The sequence below is a fragment of the Lycorma delicatula genome, chromosome 2, assembly GCF_047948215.1.
Source record: "Lycorma delicatula isolate Av1 chromosome 2, ASM4794821v1, whole genome shotgun sequence".
NCBI classification, from domain to species: domain Eukaryota; kingdom Metazoa; phylum Arthropoda; class Insecta; order Hemiptera; family Fulgoridae; genus Lycorma; species Lycorma delicatula.
Genome location: NC_134456.1, coordinates 217,061,711 through 217,072,887, shown reverse-complemented (window position 1 = coordinate 217,072,887; position 11,177 = coordinate 217,061,711).

Sequence of the window (11,177 nt, the reverse complement as noted above, 5' to 3'; positions counted from 1 at the left end):
CTGCAAATTAGTCATCCGAAATCATCCACAACAGACTTTGGTTACATAAAGTAGTTGCATAAGCAAACGCGCTTGGACATCTACCAGAAACATTTGGATCGCTATGGTAACGAACGGGACATCTTAGACAGAATCATCACTGGTGACGAAACATGGATCCATCATTACGAACCGAGAGTAAACGGAAGAGTATGAAATGGAAACATCCAAATTCGTTCTGCAAAAAAAGTTCAAGACCCGACCATCCGCAGGAAAACTGATGCTTACAGTTTTTTGGAACTCACAAGGCCCAGTACTGGAACATAATGAGAAAACTGACACGACAATAAACAAGTGCGCGTTACAGTGAGATGCTTACTGCCAAGCTGAAGCCTGCAATTCGTATCAAACGCCGAGGACTGCTGTCGAAAGGTGTTGTGTTTCTGCACGACAATGCCCGTCCACATACTGCTGAAACGCTCCAGAAACTCAACTTTGAAGTACTGGCCCATCCTCCGTATAGTCCTGATCTTGCCCCTTCTGACTACTACTTGTTTGGTCCATTCAAAGAGGCATTAAGGGGCCGTCGATTTACCTCGGACGAAAAAGTGAAAGAAGCGATGCATTCCTGGCTCGTAGCCAGGAATGCACATCAGGAAGCTTGTGCAACAATGGACCAAGTGCGTTGAAATGTAAGGGGACTGTGTTGAAAAATGATGTTCATGTAAGTTTCCTATTTGTATTGCAATAAAATTTATAACTAAATTGCGGATAATAATTGACTGACCCTCGTATATAGCCTATGATACTCTCCGTAACGTAAGGATTCCAACGCGGGTGTCAAACATTTAAAACGCCTCGGCCGTTGAAGTGCTATGGTGAAACATACACCCTAAAAATATTACACTTTTTTTTGGATACTCACGTAAAAGGACTAAACTATTAAAATGTATGCAAATCATTGTATTCTTTTTAGCGCATGTACTAAAGTTATACACTTTTTGAGTAGTTTGGGAGGCTATGCGTTTTTTATAATTGCAAAGAATAATACAACAATTTTGAATTTTAAATGTTATAAAGGAAATTTATATTGGGTTACTGATTAATTTTTAAAATATTCAACTGTACAGAAACATACACAATACACTGAATTATTGACCAGATTCCATAACAAATAAAAGACAATGCAATTATTCAAGATACACATTTCATTATAAAACTACATACTGTATATTCAATATCTGGATAGAGTAAATGTGAATTTTTAGATTAATAATAGATAGAATAATAATAGATTTGTTAATTTTTAAGCGTAACAGATTAATTATTAAAATATTTTGGATATATACTAAGCTTGACCTATGTACATCGTAGTATCATACACAATTAAAAATAATTATTTATAATTTTACTGCACGTCTTTCTGAACCATCATTAGTGTGTAAAATGAATAAGTTAGGTTAGTCACTTGTTTTACATAAAAGTCAATTTACACACATCTGTGCCATGTCAGTGTTATCTGTGGTCAATCAGTGATGAAAATTCATACACATCAGATATCTACCCGTAGGATGTACTACATTGCTTTCAGTGTAATAGCAGCAAGATGATTTCTTTTTCTGATGAATTGGCAGTTATTGCCATATCCCTAGATGAGGAAGAGGAAGAAAATCATATAAAAGAAAGGTGAAAATGGGCACACAACTCATGGTTGGAACGAGAAAGTGAAAGAACATTTTTTACTTTATATAGGAATTAGTAGATGATGGAAACAAAATTAATATTTTGTTATCACACTGAGGAACGATCAGCATTTTAAGTTAAGTGAAAACACAATTTTTAATGAAACAGTTTTTATTTAAAAAACATGAACTACTTTAAACGTACATATATATATATATATATATATATATATATATATATATATATGTGTGTGTATGTGTGCGTGTATATATTAAAAGTTTTCATAATTTTAAAAAACATTTGGAGTGTGTTTGGTACTATGGGATGCTGTTGATCTACAATTGGATTAGGTGATGGTATTGGAGTTTATATTCTTGGAGACGATGTATTTAAATAATGCCTTGTTTGTTGAGTCATATCACAGGGAGATGTCAAATTTGTATACTGGTTTACACGAGATGTCCCAAACAACCAGTTTGATGTTCCTTGTGTAATGAATAATCCCCAGATTATGTGCCGTAATCATTTTCATTTCATATTTTTTAATTGTATTAAATATTTCTGTTTTTGCGAAATTCAAATAATATGGATTTAAAGTAGCACCTATACCTGCTAAAAATGTATGAACAGGATGGGTTATTGTCAATGTTGATGCGGCAGGTTGTTCTGAATTTTTTAAAATGAAGTATTCCATTAACAAAGATGCACTTTATTGAAGGGGCCATTCTTTTTTTTTTAGGAATTTTTGGTGTTTGCTGATTTTCCTGTTTAGCCTCTGGTAATTACCGTTCAGATAATACTTCAGAGGATGATATGTATGAGTGTAACTGAAGTGTAGTCTTGTACAGTTCAACCATTCCTGAGATGTGTGGTTAATTGAAACCCAACCCTCAAAGAACACTGATATCCACCATCTAGTATTTAAATCCGTGTAAAAGTAACTCCCTTTACTGGGACTTGAATGCTGGAACTCTCAACTTCCACATCAGCTGATTTAGGAGGATGCATTCAGCACTAGGCCAACCTGGTGGGTGCTTTTCTAGACTTCTATGAGCGGATGATTGACTCATCTTCAGTTTGTATGGTAAGAGTTGGAGGGTCTTCATCATGTACTGTGTTGTGTTCATTACCTTCCTGTTCCTCAGTCTCGTCTTCTTGGAATTACATATTTCCTTTTGCATCTTTCATCGAAATATTTTCATAGAAATTCCAACTGATTTGCATGTTTATAAAGTTTAATTTTTTTTTAGGATTGTCCACTTTTTGTTATATTTCTTTTAATAGATTTTCTGTAATTGCCTCTACTATTATTTCATTTGGCCTTACTTGATGACCCTGAAAATAAATTATTCTTCAATTTATGAACTTTACAATCTATTAAAATAACAAATAAAATTTTGTTTGTTTTATGTACCTAGCTACTGGTGATTCTTTAAAAACAATACTTAGTTACGACATGGTGTATAAAATTGTAATGCAACCTTGCAAAATCAAAACTGAAAGTCTTATAAGTGAAAAGCTGTCACAACTTTCAGAAGAAATGTGGAATTTTAACACAATTTGGAATTTCTCCAACTGTTATGGGTGCACTAAATGGGAAGTACTTTACAGTTCAAGCTCCCCAAACAGTAGTTTGCAATTTTTTAATTATAAGAAAACATTTTCTGTTCTTTTATTGGCACTTGATGCACATTACAATTTCATAGCCGTTGATGGTGAATATGGCAAGAATAGTGATGGTGACATTTTTGCAAAATGTAATCTGGGGAAAGCACTTCAAAACAACACTATATCACATCATGCACCATTGCTAGGTACAAATACTGAGGCTCCTTATGTGATTGTAGGTGATGAGGCATTTCCTCTAAAAAATTATGTGCCCATATCCAAGAAAAGAACTGAAACATTCTAAAAGATTCTTTAACTATCATTTAAGTAAAGCTCGAAGGACTGTTGAAAACTCTGTATTATCACCCAAAAGTTTAGAATATTTAAGAGATGAATCCAGGCCAATCTGGAAAATGTAGATTGCATTCTACATAATTTTATTAAAAAAAATATTATACAAATATATATACATATCAAAATTCAAATACAAACTTGAATGATATTCCGCAAGAAACAGCACTTCAAAATCTACCCATGTGGGTAGGAAATGCAATTAATGATGCATTTAGACTAACAGAATTATCTACAGAATACTTTGTGTGCCATGGCAAAATGAAAAAATGTAAGAAATAGTTATCTTTTACTTATATTTACGACAGTGCATTCTTCCTATACATTAATTTGTAATATACATAAAAAATATATATAACAAAAAAAATATTTACCATCTAGTTTCAGTTCTTTTCCTATGTCATTCCAAATATTAGTTTTAACAGGTGTCCATATATTTTTTTTATGGAACAAATTATACAGTTCAGGAAAATTCTGTACCAACTATTGGTTTTCATCCATTCTTTTTGTTTCAAAACAACAAAATAACTTCCAACAACAGAATCATATCAGTTCATTAGTTTAAATTAACAAAAATATTGTTGCCGATGTATTTAATAATCACGGAATGGACACTGCAGCAGCACTGATGGTAAAAGACATCATTGTATCAAACTTGTCTGAACAGATCAGTTTGAAATAAAAGCAATGATTTTTTTTCACTGACAGCACTGATGTGTGTAAATAGAACCTAAAGGTGTCATTAAAAATACTAAAATCACTGAAGAACAGCTTCAGAAGTCAACAGGATTGCCAACACTTTACATAAAGTTTTAAGCGTGATTACATTCACATAAAAAAACTTATTTTTTAGATATCCTAATGAATAAGTATTTGTAAAAATGTCATTAATTCAACTGTCTAACCTTAAAAAGAAAATTGAATATACTTATACTGTTTAATTATTTCTAAACTCTCATCAAAACTGTCTTCTGTATTTTGTAATTGCTTAATTTGCTGACACACTAATGAAATTACTGGAGACTTTATTTTTTTAAAGTTTCTTTTAAGAGTTAAATTATAACTGCAATCATCTGCTGTTGTAAAAGTATCAAAAGATAGAGCTTTGCTCATGCTTTGTTAATTCATAAAATACAAAAAATTAAGTTTTTTTTTGCAAAAATCAAAAAATTTTATATGATTACCAATCTTCTTTTCAATAAAAACAGTGTTAAAATCACATTTGATTTTGTTGCTAAGCAACAGGTATTTATTAATAATAAATAAAGTTACTATATATAGATTTTTTTTGTTATAATACTGTATACTCTATGTTTATTATGTAATTAAGATTTTTTGCCATAAGATTTAATTTCTCTTGTTATAAAAATCAGAATGAAACAATCTCATAATTGTAAAATATAATTTTGTTTTTCTAGGAACAATTTAGATTTTAATACTAATTTATCCTTTAAATACCCTCAGTACAAACAAGTACTAAAGTTGAGACAATGTGACCTAAGCAATTACCTTGTAAAGTACTAATCTTTACCGAATGTTAAAAAAAAAAACTATGTTAAAAAATTTTTTTTTAATAAAACTATTTTTTTAAGTCCAATAAATCAGCATATCCAAAAAATCTGCTTTCACAAATGGTGGCATGTTCTACATACTATATATGACAGTACTTTAAAAGTGTGGCATTTTGTAGTACTCTACTTATTTACTCTTCAATTATTGCTTCCACAGATTGTAACTGCTTTAAAATTTGGTTATTTTTTACATTACAAATTTTTATTAAAAAAATTGCAAGATGTCATTACACACTGTTTAAATTGTGTTAAATTATAACTTCATATATTCCATCTGAATCCAGAGCTTCTTAACGCTTTCCCTTTAGATTTTTCTTCATTCTTGGGAATAAGTTACAGGAGGCTAGGTTGGGCAAGTAAGCAGAAGAGAAAACACTGTCATGCCGTTTTTTGTCAAAAACTGGTTGATTTGGTTTTCATAATGAACTAGCCAGTCTCCTGATCACCACAATTCAGGTTGTTTTTTATGATTGCCTCACACAGTCGCTTCATCATTTGCAAACTGTAGTTCCACAATGCACCAAGAATTCAATGTGAACAACTTCTTTGATGTCAGAAAAGCAAACTATCATGGACTTCATATTTGATTTCACTTGCTGTGTATTTTTTGGGCTGGGTGATGAAGCTGTTTTGTTTCAGGGACATAACCCCTAACTTCAAGATTCATCTGCTGTTATGAATGTACAAAAAATTTGACCTGTTCTTTCAGTTCCTGGTACTCTTAAATGGTTCTCCCTCAGGTAGTCTGAAAGAAATTGTGGAACAAACTTTGACATGTTCAAATCTTCATTTGGCATTAACTCCAGGAAATTTTGGTTATATCTTCCAATTCATCGTTTGTTCATGATGCCATCATGTACTTTTTGAATATTTTCACCTGTTTTGGATGTCGACAGGCGATCCAAACAGGTTCATCTTCAAGTGACATTTGGGCAGTTCTGAACCAGGCAAACCATTAGTAAATTATTGCCTGGCTTAAAGTTTCCTTCCCATAAGCTCTCTGAAGCATTGAAACCATTTTTGCCACTGTTTTTTTCTTCAGGAAACAGTATTTGTTGTTGGCACATTGCTCCTTAAAATTTGCCATCACAAAAGAAAGCGTTGGGAGGGGGCTTAGGAAAACAATCACTGTCTGCTGTAATGGTTTCTCATGAATGCTACCTTGCCAACTGAGCAGTAAGTGTCTAGTAAATGTACTTAGCAGGAGATGGTAGCACTGCCAACTCCCTTCCATATAGAAATAATTTTGTTTTGTTGAGTTCCCTATATAACTAATATAGAATTAGGTCATTTAGAATATAAATTTAGATTATTATTATAAACTGCAGGCTTTATGATAAATATAAAAACATTTCATTTTGGTGTGCAGCAGTGTAATTACCCAAAATACATGCATGACTTGCTTTTCTTATATTAGACTATTACAGTCACTGTAAGCAGATAAACTGTCAGTACTGTCATTCATTATTTCTAAAATTTGGTTATCAAATAGTCTAAAATAGGTATAATTATTTATTTGGAGTATCACAGCCACCAACCAAAATAGTTAATAAAATATCCTTTTTACATATTTCACATGGTCATTAATTATACATTTTTTCATCCATCTATTTTATGTTACTAGAAAAAAGTGACGCCATTTAACAGCTTAATAAAAGTGATGCTTTAAAAATAATATAACTTGTCAATGATTCAATTTCTAATTACATGCATGTTATTTTTCCAGACCACATTTAGAGATAGTTGTGCAATTCTTAATATAATTACTTACAGAACTGTTAAAAAAATCTTTCCTTTAAAAAATATAAAACATCTCTTGGTATGTTGACAAATATAATATATATTGTTTTCATAAAAATTGGTGAATAAATTTCTTTCTTTTTTTTTGATATGGCAATCTTGTTTCTATTTTTTAAAGCAACACATTCTTCTCTAAAATATTGGACATTTTTGTATGACTATTGATTGATGTATTTAATGTTACACTATTTGCAATTTTTTTTTAACATGTGAAATGAATGGAATGAGTATATGCTATATGTAATTGGGTCATATGCTTTAGTTTATTGTTCTTTCTTGTTGAGCGACAGGTGTGTGTAGGTTAGTTAAGCAATGTTTCATGCCTAACTGAAAACCACATGTGTATTCTGAATGTAGTGCCGAGTGTATTGTAATTAGGTGCAACAATTACAGTAATAAGCATTTACAAAGAATATGTCATTCATGCATTGACATAGCGATTTCAATATATCTTACCTGCTTTTTTTTCATTGTGTACTAACAGAGTTACCAGCAAACTATAAATGAATGATCTATTTTGGTTTGGTTAAAAAATATTTTTTGATGTATGCTAAGTAGTTTTCTGTTAAGGTAATTAAGTGTTCAGAGAGTGTGTTGTATTTTAGTGATTCTTGTATATGATGTTTTATACTGGTATGTTAGGGTAGAGATGGTTGTGTGTAGGTATGGAATGTGTAGAACTTACTTGCCAACATTTACATACCTAGTTTTTGTACAGAGTTTACAGTTAAATTAACAATAGCCCTATGAGATTTCCTTGTTTCTGCATCAACTACATTGGAAGCAGAATACAAAGCCATTACCCATCAATTACTTCACGCCTCATATTTACAATAGACAATATTAACAAAAAATTACATCATATTCACCATTTGAAAGTAGATTCTACATACATAACAAAAACCAATTGATAAGTTAGGATGTACAGTTGCCACCAAGTAACAGCGAACTTTGAGTGTCAGCGATTACTATTCAACAACAGTTGCATCATATTTATGCTAGTAAAAGATGACTAATCATGGTGTGCCAATACTTCAGAGAACAAATAGTATGGCAGTGATGTGCAGACCGATTACCCAAGCTCACCATTATGTGGCAGCTACTGTACATATTTCTACACAGCTCTCTAGAACTATGCTTCTTCTTAAATAAGAATCTCTACATATGCAAACCAGTATCAGAAACCATCAATTTACCATAAAACCATTAAAAACAACAATCTTTAATACAAACAACAATATAACAAAACATTTATAAATAAATACTGCAACTATCTTAGTATTTTCCTGTTTCAGTCAAAATAGTATATGATATCCATCTGGCATATACACACATATATATATATATATATATATATATATATATCTACAAATTCTGTAATAATATTTATTTCACACTTCCATCAATAAATTATATTCCACTTTACATTTCAATACACAATCTCAACAGAGCAAATCACACAACTTAATCTTACTAAATCCAAAATAAATAACGAGCATCCTTAAAATAGATTTTTTTAATAAACCAACTATTGCTATCACACTAACCCAAAAAATATTTAACCACCTCATAAGGCAGAAACATGCTAACATAATACAGCTAACAACTACATATGTATGAGAAAGATACAGATTCATAGTACTGGCAGAACGATTCCATTTCCATTGTATAGGTTTGCTATATGTACACATACCAGGAATCGGAAAAAAATATGCTATCCTCATTAACATTGTCTTGTTATCAATCAGCAGGGTTTGAATTGATAGGTGTTAAATTGAATTGATATGTACAAATTTAACAATGAAACATTTGCTGCTGTTGTGGGTAGATGTGGCAAGTTTTTGCACCCCGAGAACAGCATTTCATAGATTTTGACGACCATACTGTTTCCCCCAATATTTCCTTGTCTGTGCTGTTCAGTATAGTGGACATGTAGTTGAACTCTAATGAGCAGTGGGCAGTAGCTGGACTCTAGTGGACAGTGGGCAGTAGCTGGACTCTAGTGGGCAGTATAGAGGACTCTAATGGAATAATTTCATTGAGTCAATGTAATGTAGTTTTGGACCCATACCCAATAATTCACGGTACACCAAGCAACACTTGATACAACACCCAACTGTACAGAAAATGTATGACAGTCACAAAACTGAGGTTCAAATTTTTCAGCTACGTACCAACACACACATAAACTTTCGACTGGTAAGGACATTTGTTGCAATGTCATACTATACCATTATTTTCATAAAGCCGCATAGCGTTTTCATTACGACATGTCTGGTTCCTGGTAGAATGCCACAAATTTGCAGGAACTCAATGGCATCATGATCATTATTCGGTAAATTTCAAATATTTATGTTAAATGTTTACTTACCTGTACTCACTTCAGTACAATAAGTTTTGATAATAAAGTGGTTCTGAAACCAAAAGAGATAATAGAATGAAACTAAGAAAGCTAAGCAGTACTAAACGTAGAAACTATATTGATCGTAGTAAAAAAGATAATAGTAATCTTAACAATTTATGTTAAATGTCAGTAATAAAATTAACTGCTTTTATGATAAATGCACAGAACCAACTCTAGGTAACTGGCTGCAATACATTCATTACAGATACAGAGTTGAATTTACATCACTGTGATAATTAAACTTACTCTTTATCTTAGCATGTAATCAAATCGTTTTCTTATATTGTTAAAAAGAAATAAATTGGGTATTTAAAAAAATAATCCAGTAACACCAGTATTTGATAAAAGTACTAAATTTTTTAATAAATCCACTATTACTATCACACTAGTCAAAACATATCTAACCTACTCGCACAACAGAAATGCTAAATTAACATAATACTGCCAACATACGTGAATTCAGTAAAAATGGATACCACAGCAACAAAGCCACTGGTAACTTTATTGAAGAAGGTGATGTATAATTAATTCTAAAAATATCTTATGGTTGTGAAAAACCAATTTACATGTAATTTGAAAGAGTTGTTAAAAATTTCATATATAGTTGTAAATGTTATAAACATTTGTAAATTTTGAAGTTTTGAATTGGAAGTACATTTAATATTCTTTCAAATAACTTTGTGTCTTTATAATTTTAAATTTATTGGAGAAAATTTATATTAGGTTAACTGATTAATTTTAAAGATACAAATTTAAAAAAATAATACATAGCAAAATGTATGCAGTACAACTAAAATGAAATCAACTATAACAAATACGCAATAAATATATATATATATATACAATACACTGAATTATTGAGAAATAAATTGTTTTTTATGCAACTGCACACAACAAAACGTATTTATAATTGCATTAGTATAATTATTCAAGATGCACATTTCATTATATAATCTAAATATTATATATTTGGTATATGGATATAAGAAGTCTGTAATAATAAAGTTAATACTTTAATAGCAACTGACTAATTGTTAGAGTATCTTAGATTTACCCTATGACTATCTTGTACATGATGTAAGCCTTATCATGCATAATTAAAACAAAAATTATTCATAATTTTATGGCATATGTCTTTTTGAATCGTTGATTATAAGATGAATAAGTTAGTTTAGGCAATTGTGTTTCACATTAACAGTCATTAGCAATATTAAAATTACTGAAGAACAAGCTGCAAAACAGCCAAAAGTAAACAAAATTGTCATTAATTTACATCATACTTTAAGCATGGTTACGTCCACTTATAAATAATTTTAAAAAATATCCTAACATATAAGTATCTTGTAAAACTGTCATCCATTCAACATTCTAACCCCAAAAAGTAAACAAAAGTGAATAATATACTTATACTGTTTAATTATTTCTAAACATTCATCAAAATTGTCTTCTGTATGTCGTAATTGCTTAATTTGCCGACGCACTAAACAAATTACTGGAGATTTTATTCGGGTTAAGTTTCTTCTAAGAGTTAAATCATATCTGCAGTCATCTGCTGTTGTATAAGAATCAGAACTTTGAGCTTTGTACATGCTTCAATAATTTAATAAATATAAAAATTAGTTGATTTTTAGAAGTTAAGTTTTGTTAAAAATCAACAGTTATTTTATATGAATAATGTAATCTTTTCAATAAAAACAGACTTAAAATCACATTTATTTTTGTTGCTAAGCAACAGGTATTTAATAATAAATAAAATTAATGTGTGTAGATTTTTTTTTAAT